At 39.0% G+C, this 20,421-nt stretch overlaps 1 pseudogene; it reads right to left on the minus strand.

Moving 5' to 3' along the window:
- LOC148214750 (uncharacterized) overlaps positions 1-17,935 on the minus strand; it is a 63,467-nt pseudogene extending 45,532 nt beyond the window's left edge.
- Positions 17,936-20,421: the final 2,486 nt, after the last annotated feature.

Consider the following 20,421-nt stretch of genomic DNA (forward strand, 5'->3'; position numbering starts at 1 on the left):
GGAATATTGGTTTATAATTCTTGTTCTTTCCTAGGTACTTTTAAGCATATCTTAATAGGAGATGGAGTGTCACAATATGACTATTCTCTGTAAGAATTGTAGATGGATTGTTATATTGCTAAGTTATTTTTAAAAGAAAAATCACTTTTTTCCCTTAAATAGGAAGAAGCCTTAACTTTCCCCAGAGCATTTAAAAATATACATATAAGTAAAATTACCAAGCATTGTACTAACTATTGTGGGATAATATTCTGTAGTTTATTGATGGTGTTTATAAGAATACATGTTCAACCAAATCTAAAAATGTGTGTATGTCAAATAAATAATTCATTACTACCTAAAATTGCAAATGTATTTGTACTTTTGTGATAGCCAGAGAATGTAAGTTACATTTGTCCCTGAAAATTATGTTATTTCTGTTCCTTGGCATATTTTTGGGAGCTGCATTGGGTGCCAGTTTGCTTCTGGATCCATTCCAGAACTATATGGACTAAAGGTCCATATAGGACCTTTAAAGTCCTATATGGCATGGGATCAGGTTACCTGAGGGACCGTCTCATCCCCATTACGTTGATCTGTCCCACCCAGTCAGGCAGAGAAGATATGTTGCGGACCCCATCTATGAAGAAAAGCTGGCTGGCGGGGACCAGGAGGAGAGCCTTCTCTGCCATTGTCCCCACCCTGTGGAATACTCTTCCCCCAGAGGTGAGGTGAGCCCCCATGCTCCCAGCCTTTTGGAAAGAGGTGAAGACTTGGCTCTGCCAACTCGTGTGGGGAGAGAGGGGATACAACCAACCCTGGGGGTGGCTGGCATCTTGAAGACACTCCCCCTGAAGATGCTTCCTGAGTCTACTCTTAGTTAACATCAGCTTCTTGGATGCTATTTATTATTCATATAGGAACCTTTTGTAATGTGTTTTTAATTACTATTTATTCTATTTTAATTAATATTTATTCTTTTACTGTAAACCACCCAGAGTCGCTCTGCAGTGAGATAGGTGGTGACAAATTTGAAATATAAATAAATAAATAAATAAATAAATAAATAAATAAATAAATATTTTACAAATATGTACTTCCTAGGTATCCTCTTCCAATCTTTGTTTTTGGAGGCATTTCCTTCTCACACATTCCATGTGATAAAGGCCCTAATTTTTACGCAAGAACCCAACAGACCTTGGCTGATCTCAAAAAGCTGGTGATGGGAGACACCAAGAGTTATCAGGTGTAGGCCCTAAATTAAACAATATTTAGTGTAAAACTACAGTTGTTGCCAAGAAAACTACATGGATGTGCCATGCAGCCATCAATAGTTGAATCACCAGTCATTTGAGTTGAGGGAAGAACTACAAAAGTGGCACTAAGGGTTAGTGTTTTTACTATTACTATTCTTAATTGAATGTTGATGCTACTTGACTCCAACTGACTCTTAATGTCAAAGAGCCTCTTTAAGCTGTTTTTAAGGGTTACAAGAAAAAAAAATCCCAAAGTAATAAGATCACTCGACTAATTTTCAGAGGAGGAGAGTCAGGACACAGTTCAGAAAGACTCACTATCTATGAGGGAACCATTGGCAATAAGGTAGAAGTTGCCCAGTCCAAGTCTGACTTGTAAGAAGATTTTGAACCTCCTTATCTCTTTGCAACCATAGGGGTCACAGTCTGCAGAGACCTATTGCAGACTGAGCAAAAAAAAAAAAAGGAACTGTGCAGACCATTCATTCTTTCATTGAATTGAATAAAAACCAGTAGAAATAAAAAGGAAGGAGACTTTCTTTTTCTGGCTGTACTTTCAGGCTTGAGAAGGACATAAAATAACTCTACAGATAGGGGCTCCCATGTGAGCAGCAGAAGACTCAACCCTGAACGCACATGACTAATATTTCTACTTAGTAATATCTGAACATATGCCAAATAAAGGATAGATACCATACCAATATGTTGTCATGGATTTCATTCCTGATTGGCTGGAATAATACAAGAACAAATTAAATAGAGAGAAAAGATGGAATAATAGTTTAAAATGGTATTTGCCAAAATGGATATAGATGTTTAAATCCCCCGCTGCCCCAGTTTAAAGAGTGCTTTATCCCAATTTCTTAACCTTGTTACTTTTGTAGGAAGTATAAAAATCGAATAAGCAAATGAACATGCAGTTCAGATCTGCAGTATAACCCCTTTTGCATATAAATTACCATTAATTAAAAATATATATTTATTAGATTTATAGGCCACCCAATTTGCTGAATGGTTCTGGGCGGCATCACATTTATAGAAACATAAAAAGTGTTAAAATAATTTTAAAATGCAATGCAGTAAAGATTTATCTGAAACATAATAGTGACAAGTCACTCTCTTGTGAGATGGGCAGCTATACAAATATGATAAATAAATAAATAAATAAATACATAAAAATATTTGAAGGTTTCACTAAAGGTATCATATTAAAAAATCCAACTTTCAAAGTAGTTGAAAAAGATGGAGAATAGGTCTACTCTTTCCTAAACATGGTATCCCTGGCAAAGGAGTAAATATAAGAGTTCTCACTTGTAGACAGGTTCTACAACTTTGACACAGCTTTACCATCTCAGTGAAAATGAACTATAATCTGGTGTTTCTGTAAAGACATGATGGCCTTCTAGCTAGTTCACATTATCTAGAGGATGGGCAAGCTGTAGGTTTTGGGGTAACATACTTCTGCTTCACAGTAATATGTTGGAGGCTAGTAAGATGTATCTGGACTGGTCAAAAGCTACATTTGATCTCTCCTCTCCTCTCCTCTCCTCTCCTCTCCTCTCCTCTCCTCTCCTCTCCTCTCCTCTCCTCTCCTCTCCTCTCCTCTCCTCTTATTCCATTCCTATTAATTAACTGTAATGATTAATCAATTCTCCAAACACTTTTCCTTTTCTTTCACATTAGAGATTACAATTTGATAATAACTTTAAATGACCTCTGGGTGCATCACATTGTATTCTAAAAGAAGGTGATAGGAAATTAGGAATTGATGGGTCCTCCAAGAAAGAAGTTGCTTTTTCTTTTTTTTTGAGTACTCTTAATACTTTATCTGAGACCCAGGCTGATGTAGTGGTCAAGGCACCAGGCTAGAACCAGAGAGACCATGAATTCTAGTCCCGCTTTAGGCACAAAACCAGCTGGGTAATTTGGGCCAGTCACTCTCTCTCAGCCCTAGGAAGGAGGCAATGACAAATCATTTTTGAAATTTTGCCAAGAAAACTGCAGGGACTAGTCCAGCAGTTGCCAGGAGTCAACATTGAAAGGTGCATACACAAACATACACACAAACACAAACACACACGCACGCACACACAAACCTTTATCAGGGGGGCTAAGATGAATTTGTTCTGATTGATAGTGGACAAAAGATGACATAAAAAGGATTTGGGTGATGGTAATTTAAGAAGCAGTGCAAGCATTTTGCTTAGTTGACCCAGAATAACCACTTGGCACATAAAACTATAGAGTTAAGGAAGCAGTGGACCATAATTTCTGTACTATCTCTTGTCCCCAAGTTGAACTTAGTAGACTAGGTCTACTGTTCCATTATGTATAATTCATTGGCAAGATTCATACATAAGGGAATGAACATAAAAGAAAATGAGTCTTACAAAACAGTGAATGACATTCAGATAATGAGAAAATGTAATAGATAGCCATGGAAATTTCCTTAACCATCTTTTCAAAACACTGCAACAGGTAATTAGATATTTCTAAGTAATGGTTATCCCCAGAAAGTAGCAATTTTCTGTTGTTAAGTAATGGTTCCTCTCCTAAATTAGCAATAGTATTTGAGATTTGTTTGATGTATATTTAATTTTATCATGTATTACTTTTTGACAGAATACAGGTTTTTTTTATAAAAGAACTTTAATTCAAAAATGTCTCATTTTAAATTTAATCCACTGGGACTAGAAAAGGGCAATTAAAGCTAACCAATTTTGATTCCCTGTCCTACTGCAACTTTTTTCTCTCTCTCTCTCTTCTTTTTTTTACACTGGGAGAATAAAGTCAGAGTATAATGGTGAAATAGAACGCTAAGGAATTTTCTTCCCAAACTATTCCTATTCAATTTTATGTAAGGAACTATTACAGATACTCTTTGGTTTATGCAGTTTCAAATATTCTAAAGACACAATATTAAGATGGAACAAGGAGAGTAAAAGGTCTTGAATTTTTCAGTTCCAGTTTATCACTTCTGAACCAATACATGAACCCATATAAAGTTATTCTTCAAAATTCACATGTCCTGATTTTGTGATGCAGTTCTCCTGTCCTACTGCAATTTCTCTCTCTCTCTCTCTCTCTCTCTCCTTTTTTTTACACTGGGAGAATAAAGTCAGGGTATAATAGTGAAATAGAATGCTAAGCAATTTTCTTTCCAAATTATTCTTCCTAAATTATTCCTATTCAGTTTTATGTAAGGAACTATTACAGATACTCTTTGGTTTATGCAGTTTCAAATATTCTAAAGACACAATAATAAAATGGAACAAGGAGAGTAAAAGGTCTTGAATTTTTCAGTTCCAGTTTATCACTTTTGAACCAATACATGAACCCATACATGAACCCATATGAAGTTATTCTTCAAGATTCACATGTCCTGATTTTGTGATGCAGTTCTCCAATAAAAAAAGAAAAGATTGCACATCTGAACATAGGAGAAAGTGTGCACAAGCACACCTATGTAAGAGAAAATGACTGATAGACATGCATCAAGACAATTGCTTGCCCATTTTACAAAGTTGCTTACAAATTTTTGAAAGAGATTGTGCAAAGAAACATGCTATATATTCAAAGAAAAAATGCATCCAAATTTTTATAGTGATTTTTTTTAAAAAAAGTAAATTAATATTGAAACAGGGCAATTCCAACTCCACAATGGAGAAGCAGGAAATGGCGAGAAAACAAAACTGACCTATTTATATATGTCTACACATTAGCATTTGAATTTGTCCTGTCTTCAGGAATCTGCTGTAATGATTATGGAATTCATTCTTTCATGGCCACCATTTAGCTCCAAAACTTTGGTTCAAGTCCTGGCTTGGTAGAGCACAGTCCACACATACCACTGGGGCAAGGAGCTGAAGAATTTCTGCAACAATTAAAGATGGATCAGCTCCCAGGCTGTCCTTCTGTTTCTACAAAGGAAGGGGGCTTTCCTTTTTTTTCTTGGAGCTCCCCTGCATAAAGATATATGTGGAACAATGAGGAAGAGCTGGTTGGGGACAACCAGCAAGTTACCTGTGGCCTCTCAGTAATCTGAGCTTATGCTGCTGAAATTCAGCAACCCAATGGAACCCCATTGGTAAAAGCCCATTGGTAAAAAAGGAGTGGGGCTTCTATTATAAAGCTGCCCTTACGATCTTGACTTTTTCAGCCCCTGCTGTTTGGCTTCCCATGATGCCTTTAAACCTTTTAAAAATGGAAGACAACATAAGGGAACTCTGTTTTGGGGCTGATCTGGGTCTAAGAAGTATGGGAAGCCAGGGAACATCAGCGTGCTAGTAAGATGTGTAACAGAAAGGAAACCTGCCCACTGATGGCCATCTTCCTCCACCCTGCAATATGATTGTATCAGCTTCTGTTGGGCACAGGCCAGCGGAGTGGTGTGGGGTCCACCAAAGCTTACACAATAATTCTGTTTGATGTGAAAGTGCCACAAGACTTTGGTTTTGTTTTGTTTTTCTGCAAAAGACCACAGCTCTAGAAGGTTTTCCACATTTTGATTACAATGTGCTCAGGTCAGCACTTATTTATAAGCCTGGCTTCAGTCCTGGGCAGTCTGGCTCTCTGATAACTGCCCACAGTCTTGGCAGATGCTTGCCTACTGAAGATTGATTGTCAAGGAAAGTAGTTTGAATGTATTTTTATTTATTCAGTAGGTCGGTCAGTAGATGCCCCTGGAGGCATTATGCCTGTGGATACCAAAAGATTTGAAAGTAGAGTGAGTAGGAGGATACACTTACAAGTTTGGCTTCTATAAAGAGTTCATGCATCGAGCAATAATGTCTCTGTGGGGCTGCATAGTCAGCTGAACATGCATACAAAATTCCCTGCAGCTGGGGGCCCTGATGGACAGGTTTTCAGTTTCACTGATACGTGCAAATCAATTTAAACAAGTGTATTTCAGCTCTCCCTGTGGCACATCTTAGCAATAATACTTGGACACCTTGGATGCAGAGACTGTGCGCATCCTCGCATTCATCATGCTTTTAACCCTGTGTGTGCAGGTTGAATTTCTGCAGACAGTTTGAAAAGCCTATAGATTGTTGGGGCTGATAGGGCTATTTTTGAGATTATTCCACTGAATGAATTCTTGAATCCTTAACATTAAAAAAAAAAAATCCAATATACAATACAGTATAGCATCATGATTTCCCTATTGTTAAGGAATTGCTAGTGAGGGACATGTATCTGCTTTCTGTACCTGTCCCTAAATCATACTCCAAAGAATCCTCTCCCAAACTTATACAAAAAGAACAGTCAAAAGAATAAAAATTGTAATCCTTCTAATGTGGATGTTTAATGTAGTTGTACTGCAAAAGATGTAGTAGAAAAAGAAGGAGAGAGAGAGCATGTGTGTATTGAAGTGAAAAGGAAGGTGATTGCATGTAAGATGGAAGAAAGAAAAGCTGGCTTGAGGCTGTCTTTGGCTTTACTTATTTATGTGATCAAAATAAGATTTCTGATATGGAAACAGCCAGAGTCTATTTCATATTACTATGACAAGTTTAAGACATTAGGTGCACAGGTCTTTCTGGCTGAAAATCAACCGGCTGATTACATTTGATAGCCTTGTAATAGAATTTTATAAAACTTCTGCAGAGGTGTACAACTTAAAAGGAAAAGAAAAGAAATTCTACATGCTGAATAAGTTCTTCTTTCTAGGTTTATTACCACCCACTTCCTTAAAACACAATCTTCCCATTTTTATTCCGTGGTTAAAAGAGCTGCTAAATTTAATGTGTAGAGAAGGATCAGCACATATCCAAATGGTTCTGATACATGAAGAAGCAAACTAATAAAAATGAATTTTACGGACCTAAAGCATACATTTTTTAAATCTTATCTGTAGAAATGTGCTTGCAGATAGAAGACTCCATCACAGCTGTTGGTTTCCCAGGCAATGCTTTTGATCAGCGGTAACATCTTCCCCTGCAGTTGGTGAAATGCATATCAAATCTGCGTGCATAAATAAATGACAGAGTTCATTTGCAAGCTAAATAGCCCTGGGAAAGACACCCATGCATTTTCATTCACCTCGGAAAACAAAAGATGTTTTCTGTTTCCTGCCATTAAACTTAAGATAATTTTATTTTCACATTTGTCATTGTCTGCTACAGTATGTGTAATCTCTCTCCAAACCTATCCTCCATGCCTGTCCAGTAGAAATCTCTCTGTACAGAAAGTTAATGCACGAACACATCTAGTATGTATTTAACAAACACTTGATAGTTTTTGGTATCAATTGTTTCTATGGCAACGTACTATTGTGGGAGGATATAGAAGCAAGGGCACAATCATGAAGATGTTCTGGAGAATTTGGGCATTCATTCAGAGGTAAGATTTAAATAAAAATCAAATAGAAGTTTTTCATCACCCAATGTAATTTTTCTGCCGTAGAAAGAGTGAAAGAACACATAGTATTCAAATATTTTTTCTCTTTATTGATTAATATTCCATGTTGGGCTGTAACAGAGCAAGCTAGTATGGTGTTGATGTATATCAGTATATCCATTGTCACCTTTCTTGATCCCCCCTGGCTACCTACTACAGCTGAGCTTTTGTTTAAAAACTGGAAATCAATCACACAAGCATTTTAAAAAGAATATATTTAAAAAATGAGTTGCTGCAGCTAATGTTTTGTTTGAACATATGCCCACCTGCTTGGGGGGGGAGGAGGGACAAAGCTGGGGTGACAGAGAGCATCCTGGATGAGGCACTGCTACTTTATGACAGCATCCATCTGATGGTCAATAACTGCAAAGAACAGGTGTCATTTTACTTGGACATGAGCTTTTTTAGGTGTGTGTGGGAAGGGGAGGAATGGACATTTCCAGAGGCTAAAGACTTACAGAGATCTGTTGGTATGAAGTAGGGACAAGAATGGAAAAAGTGCTCGGGGGGGGGGGCATGGAGCATCAGATACAGAGGGATTCTGATGCTATTTCTTCATCTTTTATTTTTCATGACCAGTTAGAGAGTGGCAAGGAATGTTTGGTTAGAGAAAGCCAGAGAGGAATCTTATCCCCTCTGGTCCCATTAACTTTAAATGTGTGCATCTTCTACAGAACCAACTAGTGGGCTTCTAATCTTCCCTTCCAATCATATTCTTCTCAGTGGTTCTTGTTTATATAGTACAGCAGGGTTTGCTATTGTAAAGCTGAGCCCAATACAGTGGTGCTCCATTTCTCTTACCTTGTTATGAAGTGTCTTCTTCCTGATTCCCAAGCTTTACCCCTACCTTGGACATTGGGAACACACAGACACATACACTTATGTTTAGATTCAGACCAGTGGTGACTTCTAGAGAGTGTGGGATCCTGAATCCTTGCTGAGAATCCCATATATTGAAGAATGGCCCTGATCTGGTCTGAGCTTATTAGTTTTCTCCTTCCTTCCTTCCTTCCTTCCTTCCTTCCTTCCTTCCTTCCTTCCTTCCTTCCTTCCTTCCTTCCTTCCTTCCTTCCTTTCATTTTCTGAATGGAAGTTCAAAAACTTTAAGGACTATTTTCTAAGTCATACCATCCTTTCCCCCTCCCCTACAATCTGTCCTTCAGTAAATTCAGAGTTGAGCTGCCTTCATTGGCAGCTGCCACTTCAAGTTTCTCCATGTTCATTTCCCATAGGAAAGAGTTGGAAAAAAGCAGCTTGCTTGTAGTTAAGGGTGAAGAATCTGTCTGCTTTGTTTTATCCTGCATTTGAGTTTTCAATATCTCATGTTCTTTCCATCTCATTTAAAGAGAAACTAGTGAATTGCTACAACATGCCTGGAGCACCTTGAAGCACCTTGTTTGTCAAGAAGCAGGGTTTTTTTTCATTGCAACAATAGCAGCAAAGAAAAAAGTATTTGTGTGTATGAATAATGAAGTGGACCCAACTACTTGCAACATCTCTAGTTCTTGTCATCTAATTTAGGAAGATGGTTGTGAGTTGCTTCGACATACCCAGAACAGCTTAAAGGAACTGTTCCTCAAGGATAGCTTCCTACTCATCACAGCAGCAGAAACAAAGAAAAAGGTATGAGACATCCTATATATGAAAGAGAGGGAGGTGGACCTACCTATTTGTGGAATACAACACATATTATTACTGTTCTGCAGGAAACTAATGTTCTTTTAGGCAATATTTCCTCCTTTGCACATCCTTTGAAACTTAAGCAGTTATATAAATAATTACCTAAATTAAACTGACTTTTTCATTTTACTTGAAAACATAAGTGTGATTTTACTGCTTTGTATTTTTTAGCTCCAACTATTTTTATGGACTGTACAGTTATGAAACTTCTCCTTGGACTAGAATGATACTGTATTTACATCACTCTGCAGAATTTTGCATTCTTTGGGCTTGGAGGTATGAAACAAAAGCTCTTAAGTGAGTAGGAAGTTCAAATATCTGGACTGACGATATTTTTAACATTAGGTTCAGATGGTAGTTTATCATGATCATTTTTGGTTTTTTTTTTTTTTTATCTGCGCTCAGTCATTGCTGACCCTGCAGTGACTGCTTGGACGAGTCCTTGCAGTTTTCAAGGCAACTGTTTTTCGGAAGTGGTTTGCCAGAGCCTCCTTCCTAGGGCAGAGCCCAGCTGGCAAGCGCAGGAGGCGGGGTTTCCGTTGCTTCGCGCCCTTTTCGGGCGGTGCGGTTTTTCGCGCTTACCGGCAACTGCTCCCAACTCCTTTTTTGCAAGGCGCCACCAGCATTTTTCCTCCCACCGGAGTGAGAGTCCCCATTTATCTACTCACGTAAGTTTTCGAACTGTTGGGTTGACAGGAACTGGGGAGGAAACAGGAGCTCACCCTGTTAACGCGAAGGCTGGACTCGAACCGCTGAAGCGTCGACCATTTCTGGTCAGCAACTTTCAGCATCATTAAGCCGCTGCGCCACCGCGTCCCCTCATTTTTGGTAGCTTTTCCAAATAGGAATCCTCACTCAGGCCCCAGGAGGATCTGTGGGAAGGTGTCAAAACATTCAGAATGGCAGTGATCAAAGCCCTGCTCCTTTTTACTTGAGTTGTGAGGCTCCAATCATGCAGTTGTAGCTACCATCTTCACTTTTTTTGATCCTCCAGAATGCCTTTGTCAGGCAGTCCTATAGATTGAATGGACATAATATGTTAGGCCATCTGAATCTCAGGGGAATGCTATTTCAAAGAGCAGGCACTGTTGCAGAGAAGACATGTCTCTTGGAACCCATTAGATGATGCTATTTCATAGAAAGAACCTAAAGGATGCCCAGTTTGTTGGATCTTCTGAGATGAGTGTATATGTAATTGGAGGTAGGTATTCCAACAAATTACCTGGCTGTGTGCTGTGTAGGGCACATTTTGAATTGCACTCAGAAGTTGCAAAGTAGTGAGGTTACATGAGCAAACGTGATGAGCTCATAACTGCCCATGCCAATATATCTGGAACAATTGTAATTTCCAAATTGTTTTTAGGGACAGTCCCATGAAAATTGTCTTGCAGTAGTTCAAGTGGGTGATGACCAAGGCATGAGTGATCGTGATTAAGGCCTCCTGATCCAGGAATTGGTACAAAATGGAGTTGTGCAAAGGCTATCTTGGCCATGACTACTAGCTATTCTTCAAGCAGAAATCATGAGTCCAAAAGACACCCAAATTGTGCACCAGTTCTGTCTGGGGGAATGCGTATCTATCCAGAACCAATACCCATTCCCCCAGGTCTTGGAAGTCCTAAAATCCACAACTCAGTCTTGCTTGGGTTGAGCCAAAGCCTGTTCACCCCCATCCATACCTCCATAGTTACCAGACATTGGAAGAGAATTTCATGGCACCTCTTGGTCAACCTGAAACAGAGATACATTTCATATCAAGAGTACAAGGGATATTTTACCCCTTGCTATTGATGACATAGCTTAACAAACTATATAGACATTTCTATATAGCCATTTTTACATGGAAGGTTTTTTTAGGTCCTGCCTCCCTCCCTCCTGGATTTGCACAGGTGTTCCTTATCACAACTTTGATATGCCCATTCCATTAGACAGCTTTAGTACTTCCCTTCTCAGGCTTGCTTAAGCATAGAGAACAGAATGGAAGGAAGGAAGAACAACTCTTTTCTGAGCTTCTTTGAATTCCAACACCTTTATTAAACTGTCCTCAGTGACATCTGGTGTTTCCTTTTGAAGTGCTGCAGTCTTTTCCATTGGCCTGACTGCTCTGCAGATCTCTCTTCCAGAATTGCCTTGATTCTGCTGTGTCCTCAGCTGCAGATTCCTCTTCCAGCTGTGCCTAGTTTTATACAGCATGTTCTGCCTGCCTGCCTGCCTGCCTGCCTGCCCGCCCGCCCGCCCGCCCGCCCATCCATCCATCCATCCATCCATCCATCCATCCATCCATCCATCCATCCATCTATCTATCTATCTATCTATCTATCTATCTATCTATCTATCTATCTATCTATCTATCTATCTATCTATTTTATATAACCACTCATCTCACTAGAAGTGACTCCTGATTAACACGGCTTTCGATACCATCGATCATGGTATCCTTTTGGGTCAGCTGCAGGAGTTGGGGCTGGATGGCACAGTTCTGTGCTGGTTCAGCTCCTTTCTCCAAGGCCGAACCCAGTCAGTGTTGATAGGGAGCGAGAGGTCCAACCCACAGCTCCTACTTTGTGGGGTGCCTCAGGGTTTGGTGCTCTCGCCGCTCCTATTTAACATCTACATGAAACCGTTGGGTGAGATCATCCGGCACCATGGGATGAGGCATCATCAGTATACTGATGATACTCAATTATATATCTCCATCCTGGGTGACCCAAGTGATGTTGTGGCTACCCTTTCACAGTGCCTGCAGGCTGTAGGGGCCTGGATGGGGGACAACAGGCTTCAACTGAACCCTGGTAAGACAAAGTAGCTGTGGGTACGGGAAGCCTCAAGATCTGGGAGTTTATCATCTTTGGCTCTTGATGGGGTTGCACTACCCCAGACAGACATGGTGCATAATCTGGGGGTCCTCCTGAACTCACAACTCCTGTTCAAAGAGCAGGTGGCAGTTGTGGCTAGGAGAGCCTTTGTACAACTTCTTGTTGTGCAGCAGTTACGCCCCTTCCTCAATCAGGAGGCCCTCTGCACGGTCACTCATGCCTTGGTCACCTCCTGGTTGGATTACTACAATGCACTCTACATGGGGTACCCTTGAAGAGTATCGGGAAGCTACAGCCGGCACAGAATGCAGTGGCGTGGACAGTTCTGAATGTCCCCAGGAGGCCCATATAACACCACTGTTACGTGAGCTGCATTGGTTGCCAGTTTGCTTCTGGGTTCAATTCAAGGTGTTGGTTATAACCTTTAAAGCCCTTCATGGCACAAGACCAGGTTATCTGAGGAGCTGTCTTGCCCCTGTCATATCAGCCTGTCCCACTCGGTCTAGCAGAAAGGGCATGTTGCAGACTCTACCAGTCAAGGAATTTTGACTGGTGGGCTCTAGGAAGAGGGCCTTTTCTGCCATGACCCCCACTCTGTGGAACGGTGGTTCCACAAGGTGTGGTGTGCCCCCACTCCCATGGCCTTCAGGAAGAGCATGAAATCTTGACTATGCCAGATGGCTTGAGGGCTGCATGGGGCTCACACCAGTGGAAGTGGCTTGTGGGGTAATCGATTTTACTCCCCAGTCATCTTGAATGTTTTTAGTTTTTTATGTATAGGGTTTGCTTTATAGCTTGACTTTTTAATTCATTAATTAAGTTTAATTAATTAATATGGTATTTATTTTTAATTGTTTCTGGGTTTTGTTTTAATTGTGAGCCACCCAGAATCACCCATTGGGGGAGATGGACGGTATACAAATTTAATAAACAAACAAACACAACACATATTCCATACCAGCAATCTCCAAGAATCTCCTCCTTTGCCTAAAACTTCTGCTCTTTTATATAATTTCATCAAAAAACAGACATGTCTTAATTATGAAGAAAGTTTCTTGATGTCTATGACAGTTTGCCTGATGCTAGCAAGAAGGAAAAACAAAAACAAAAAATCCGTTAACCTTGAAACCATTTTGTTATGCCTGGGTCCATCAGGTCCTCTCATCTTGCCACAAAAAGACTGTTCCAAGACCTGAACAAGTTTCTCCAAAGGAATATTTTACAACTTTTTGTTTAAAAGTATATATGAAAGAATCATGGTAAAAGAGGCTTCCCTAATCATAGTAATCATAGTAAAAGAGGCTTTTAATTTTAATCATAGTAAAAGAGGCTTCCCTTTCTCTAGGTCCTGCCTTAAGATATTAAGAGCAAATTCTGGAGAACTGCCATTATATTATAGAATACAGATTATAGAAATATAGAATAATATAGTTTTTGTAAGAAAAAAGAAAAAAGCCAGTGCAGAAACGGTAAGCCAAGTAACTCCCATTTTACAGCTCAATACATTTTACTCACCTTCTTCTGCACTTTTTTGCTGAGGAGAAATATGTTCCTTTCATGTGATATTTGATTTCGTGTTTGTTTTTCCCTGGGGTAATAAACAATGCTGTCAAGTCTTCTTTTTATTTATTTAATTTTTTCCATATGTATTTTCAGTGCCTTGGGTCAGACTGATGGTAGTGGTTGGCTTGTTAATATAGATCTGTCTGTTAGTGCAGAGACTGTACTTCTATTGGTTCCTCTTTCACCTCCTGCCCTCAACATAACAGCTAAAGAAATTTACTTTTATAAATAGCATCTCTTCTGGCCACAAACTCCTGTGGTGAACTTGCCCTGGTAGCCTAGGAGAATCCAATTTTCTCCATGGAGCTGATTCTTCTCTTCCAAGTTGCCCAGTTAACCCTTTGAGAAAGAGGTGTCACCTCCAGTTTAGTCTGCAGAACAGCAACATTATTTCCTCCTGACAAAACAGGAGGGTGACCGACTATGTCCAGTTGAAGCAGAAGAGTAAATGTATGTGTGCCAATCAGCTCAGCTGTGATTAATCCAAAAGGTTCATTTTGAGATAACTCAAACTATCATTCTCACTAATATTTGTTCTATCCAGTTAAATTGGTTTGGGCAGAAATATGCATGACTGAAGTCTTTTTCTCCTTTTTTTAAGAAAGGGAATTATTTTTATGAATGTTAGCCATACAAGAAATTTCATCAAGCTTCTTTGGAATCTTATTTGAAGAGCTGTTGACTTAGGTGTAGTGCACCACCAATTTAGCAAGTCTTCAGTATTTATTTGCCACTGCAAAATATTAAATTAGAAATATTAACGGGTCAAGCTTCTTGTATTTATTCAGAAGTAAGGAACACTGGGGTCAGTGGGATTTGCTTGTTTAATCTGCCTTTTAAATGAATTTCAATTTACTTAAATTCACACTTCCAACCCCATGAGTCACATATCCTCCAGAAGATTCAGTCTTCAAATGTAGTTCTGAAATCAAACCATGTCTTCAAAAAATAAGCATATTGGGAAAAATGTGCATACAGATGTTTAAAATGAAATTTAAAAGGTCAACTGTCACAGAATGGAATAGATAAACCAAAATTAAGATTTAAAAAAGGAAGGCCTTGAGATCTTACATCAGAAAAGTATTGTGGCCTAATATCATCATGTCCTTTTCTGTTAGCCAAGAAATGAAAGACGGGAAATAAGGAAAGGAAACTGCCACTGCCTAGCAAAATTCATAATTCATTCATAAAAAGGGCAACTCCCAGTCACTTAGGTTACCTGCCCTTGCTGCAGCCTTCTGTTCAAGAAAATCTAAACTCTCCCAAGAGCCCCTGACTCATCCACTATGACAGTCCTTGCCCAAAATCCTCTCTTCACCATCCATCTCTCCCAGCATGGGGCAGAAGAGAAGATGCACAGAAGTGTCTAAAAAGTCTCCTTCCCTTTTGCCATTACCCAAATGTCAGGCTGGTCCTCTCAAAATGAGAGGACCAACACTGACTCCTTGCAAGGGACACCAAGCCATGAAAGAGGAAGAGAACCAACCAGAAAGGCCATCCTTCTTCTTAGCCACAAGCTCAAAGGTGCCACAGGGCAACCTCAGAGATGAAGAATGCAGTGAGACACAAAAGTAACCCAGGGAACATCCTGGACATCCAGTGCAGGCCTGCCATATTATCTAACCTCTGAACATATAAACAACACTTTCAAATTGCTTTGTGTAAAAAGCAATTTACATTGGTAGGCACAAAAGCTCTGCTGATGTTTTTGCTTTCGTCTTTAAGGTGCTAACAGGAGGAGTGTCTCCAAACCGGGGTGACAGCAGAGTGCTTGTTCTCTTCAGCCAATCAGTGTAATGTTCAGTGCCTGTTAGAACCTGGAAAGAAGAACTAGACATTCCTAGATTTTCCAACAATTCTGTAATTCCAGATCTTTTTCTTGAGGGACTAAGTAGATAGGGCTGAAATGCTGCCCCACTTCACTGGATTCTAGAGTTCCCCAGTGACCAAGGTGGTCAAGAGAGGGTGCTTTGACCCAAAGCAAGACTATATATGATTTGGGGTTAGAATTGCCCCCCGACCCACAGTTGACTGGGTTTAAATGTCCCCTCCCCACATATACACTCCATTTAGGTGTTCCCTTGACATACAATTTGTTTAAGCATGTCATGGGAACATGGTCAATATTCTTATTGCTATGGCATTGAAATACCAGCCAGAAACAGAAATATACTGTATACAGATCCCTTGTAAAGACTGGAACAATCACTAGTGTCCTTCATCTCTCTCTCTTTCTTTTAGCATTTGTCTGTCTATCTGCAACCCATTCATCCACCCATCTTTCTATCTGTTTTACCCATTCTTTGCAGGATGGAATACCAGCTATGAAGTGCCTCAGAGCCAAAACAAAACAAAATAAAATAAGCATACAGTACATTTGAAAGGGAATATGAGAATAGTTTTCTCCAGTGTTTTATGATGACAACAACTCATAGAAGATATGCTTGACTGGAAATTCTGGAAGGTTTGCTCCCAATACACTTACTGGGCACCTATGGAAAACAGAGGCAGTAATAATAAGAAGTAGATTTTTTCTAGGAATCCCAAGAAATGTTCTCCTTTGATTAACATCCACGCATGACAAGAAAGCATGTAGACTTAACAAAGGTTATGAAGCATCAGAAATTGCATTTCACTCTTGTAAGTATATTTCCCCCCCAAACATTAATCTTCCCACAAATTTAAAACATATTGCTTCCAAATTTTTTTAAAAAAGGAGGTGGGAAACAAAGTCCTTTATAGTTTGTAGGAGTTATGTGTCATTTTGGGTGACAATTGGGTTGGTTATCAGCTTTTAGTGTCAGTCACAGCATCTTCCTTCCTTCTTTTCTATTTTCAGCTGGAAGGACAAAATGAATTGCAATAGGCTTCAATTTTTGTTCCAAATCTGACTGGAAAAATATCTAGTAGAGATGGCCAAAAGTTATAGTTTTGCCTCACCATGCCTTAATTTTATTTTTCATTGTCAATCATTGTCAAAAAGAAAAATATCCCTTATTTTAACTTACTTACTGGAAAAGAGGAATATATATCTGTATATCATTATCCATTTTTCTTTTTATTGTTATTAAAATGTCTTGAAACAGAAAGAAAGGGGAGAAGAGCAACACATTGCATCAGATTTCGCTGCAAGGATGCTTTTCAAAGTTAGAAGATGGCAGAGGAAGATTTGATAGACTCTTTGAAATTATATTCAGAATTAAAATGGGGAACAAGAAAATGTTGAAAGTTGCTGAGAGCTGGGGCACATAACTTAGCAGCATCTCAATAATCATTTGTTGCTGTGTCAAATAATTTTAATGATTTACTGCACATTGAATGCTTAACTTTTTTTTTAATCTCTTGGCTCTTCCATTAAAAAGTAAAGTAGGGAGGAAAGGTTCCTAATTTAATGTTTTGCTTCTATTTTCAGTTATTTTATTAGGTGGAGACATACCGAAATATTTGATCCTTCCTCCACACTGTCCAAGTGATACACATAGTAGCACAAAGTGTATAAATGCACTTCTCAGGCCACAGATTGCCCATCAGTATCCCTTTGATATCTTTAGAGCATCCTGGAGCGGACATGTTCAAAAATCCTCCAAAGAAAATTCGGTGTTTTGCGTTTGTCATGATTTTAAGATGCCAAATGTGTGAGTGGAATGATGCATGGGCTTAAGGCATTCATTACACCCCTTATGAAGTTCAAAATTGGGTCCAATTAGGATGCTAGCCTCATCCACTGAAGTATGACTCTCGATATCCTGCACAAAGCTCAGTGCAGTCTCCAGACCAACAGAAGTTGCATGCTCCTAATTCAGGGTATTTGGTTGAATTAATTTATGATTAATTCATATATTAAGAAAAAAGGAAATGTAAGGCTGATGAAGAGATTATTGTGAGAAAGGGAGAACATAAATGGACCAACTTCTAACAAGCAATTAAAAATTCAGTGAAATACATGCAGAATAATTTTTGGAATTGCCAAAGAGATTTTCTTTGAACATCTATTTGTTAGGGCAGATGAAAAGTGACAACAAAGTTCCTCCTTGGCATTTTGTTTTGCTTCTTTAAAATGTTACACAACAAATTCTTTTCTGCAAGCATTTAAATTTAAAAGATAACTTACCATGATCGATACTCCTCTTTCCTATTTTCCAATGCAAAATATATCACCCAGAAGCTATTTGGATATTCTGGTGTATTTAATTCAGTACGTGACTGGTTCTTGAAAGTAAATCTGGAAAAGGAAGAATCCATTAATCTACCCCCCCTCCCCCAAATCTTCTGCTTGATGCTGAGGAGGAGGAGGAGGAGGAGGAGGAGGAGGAGGAGGAGGAGGAAGAGGAGGAGGAAGAGGAGGAGGATTTAGCTCACCACTTACAGGCTCTCTGTTTTTGACCTGTGGGGTCCTAAATTATTACTGTTGGAGATGATGCATGCCAACAGGAGCTAATGCAATATTTCTGACTGATGATTCATCTCCAGCATAAATACAGCCATAATGCCCCATGCTTTGAAGGGTTTTGTTATTTTCAGTTATATTAATAAATACAGGAAGCTTTTCTTACAGTTGCCTCAGTTATTAGGATCAAAGTGTACCAAAGTGTTCCTTTAGGCAGCATATAAAGCTGCAGCTAAAAAGACCCTTCTCAGTATAACAGTGGAATAATGATGGTGGTACCACTGATATCATCCATAATTATGTCACTCCACTTACTCTACCGTACAGTAGAACAGAGAAACTTCCTCCTGGGTAGAGTCCATAGAAAGCAAGAGAAAGCAATAAAGCCAAGTGTAATAAATAATAATTTAATTTTAAATACATAATAATAAACTGTATAATAATAATCCAAGAAAGTACAATTTAAGGGACAACAAACATTGTCAGGCTGTCAATGTCAGATCCCAAATGCAAGAGTTAAAAAAGAAAAACTGAAGTAATGTTGAAAGGCAGAAAATACTAGTCCCAATTTGGCTTTTAAGGAAAGGGCATTCCCAATGATCAGAAACTACCACTATCAGATTCATAGTGGTAAATCTATCATAAAAAAATGAAGTCTGAAAATAATATTTAGGCAAGCAGTGAAATTGTTTTAGGATTGGTGCTATGTAGTCTTTGAAGGATGCTCCAGATAACACCATCAGACCTGCAGTGTGCACTAGCTGAGTTGTCTTCAATGGAAGATGCATGTAGAAAGTGTTACATTAATCTAAACAAGATGGTCCCAGAACACACACTATTGTGGTCTGGTGATACCCATCCATGAGGTTTTAGAGCCAATTGTACTTCAGAATATTAATGTCATCTGCACCTAAGGTGAGGCACAGAGAAACTCAGGAGTACATCAAAATTATGAGCTTGCTTCTCCAAGGAAAATAAAATCAGGTTTAGAGTTGGAGACCACTCAAATTCAGACCTATGTGTCACCAATCCACATATTGTTTTACTCAACACTAGCTGCAAATTTTCTGATAACCTCAATCAGCAGCTTCATTGAGTTCTTGAACAATAAGATTAACAGAGTAGACCCTTGCAAGACTCCATTATTTAGCAACCACAGGACCAAACTGAAATCCCATAAAAAGACTCTTTAAAGCAGACCATGGAGGTAGGATTAGAATTACACTTTAGTTCTACCTCATCAGTCTCCCTCTTCCAGATCTGAATAGTCAAGATGGGCAAAGTTCAGTCATGGGTCCTATACCCTTCACATATTTATTAATGATTTGGATGAAATGGTAAGGGCAATGCCCGTCAAATTTGACTAAATATTGGGCACAGAGCTAGGGAAAGTTAATAGCTAGAAGAAAGAAATATAATTAAAAATGATACCAACAGATTAGAGAAATAATCTGAAAATAATAGGATGACATTTAACAGAGACAGATGAAAAGATCTTGACTTAGAGAACTGAAAGAAAATTGTATGGTATACCCAGGTGTATGGCATAGAGTACTTGGCTTAGTGATAGTAGTACTTCAATTAATATCTTGCAACAGTAGGCAACTTGCAAACTGAATATGAGTCAGCAGTGTTATGTGACTGCAAAAAAGACAGACACACGCATACCCCATTTTGGGCTGCATCAGCAGAAGTATAATTTCCAAATCATCAGAAGTATATTTCAACTTTATTCGGCTTTTGTAAAATCCACTTTAACAACAGTGTCCGGTCCTGGGTATTATATTTCAAGAAGGGGTCAGACAAATTGGAACAGGTTCAGAAAAGGGACAGCAATGATAAAGGGATTAAAAATGAAGTCCTGAAAACGTTTAGTGTTGAGAAGACGGAGGGAGGATAAGATAGCACTGTTCTGTGTTACCGGAAAGGATGTCATGCAGAAGGTCAAGATCCATTCATTATCATTCTAGAGCGCAAAAGACTGAATAATGGATTTAAGCTGCAGGAAGGCAGATTTTGATTGAAAATTAGGAAAAAAAAAACTTCTTATCAATTAAAGCAGTTTGACAGTAGAACTAAATATCCAAAGGGAATATGCTCCTATTCACTGAATGTGTTCAAATTGAGGTAAAATCATCTATAGAGGATACTTTAATTTAGATGTTAGCCCTGAATAGAGGATTAAACTCAGTGGCCTAAATGCCCTGTTCCAATTCTATGGTATTACAATACATGAACCAGCCCAGGGGTGGATTAATTATGAAGCAAAATAAGCACACACTTAGGGCCCCACAGGATGGGGGGCACCACAGAGGCTTTTTTTCTCTTAGCCCTTCCCTGC

The sequence above is a fragment of the Python bivittatus genome, unplaced genomic scaffold, assembly GCF_059951505.1.
Source record: "Python bivittatus isolate LINGU-HERP-01145 unplaced genomic scaffold, Pbiv_v1 ctg000590_np1212, whole genome shotgun sequence".
NCBI classification, from domain to species: Eukaryota; Metazoa; Chordata; class Lepidosauria; order Squamata; family Pythonidae; genus Python; species Python bivittatus.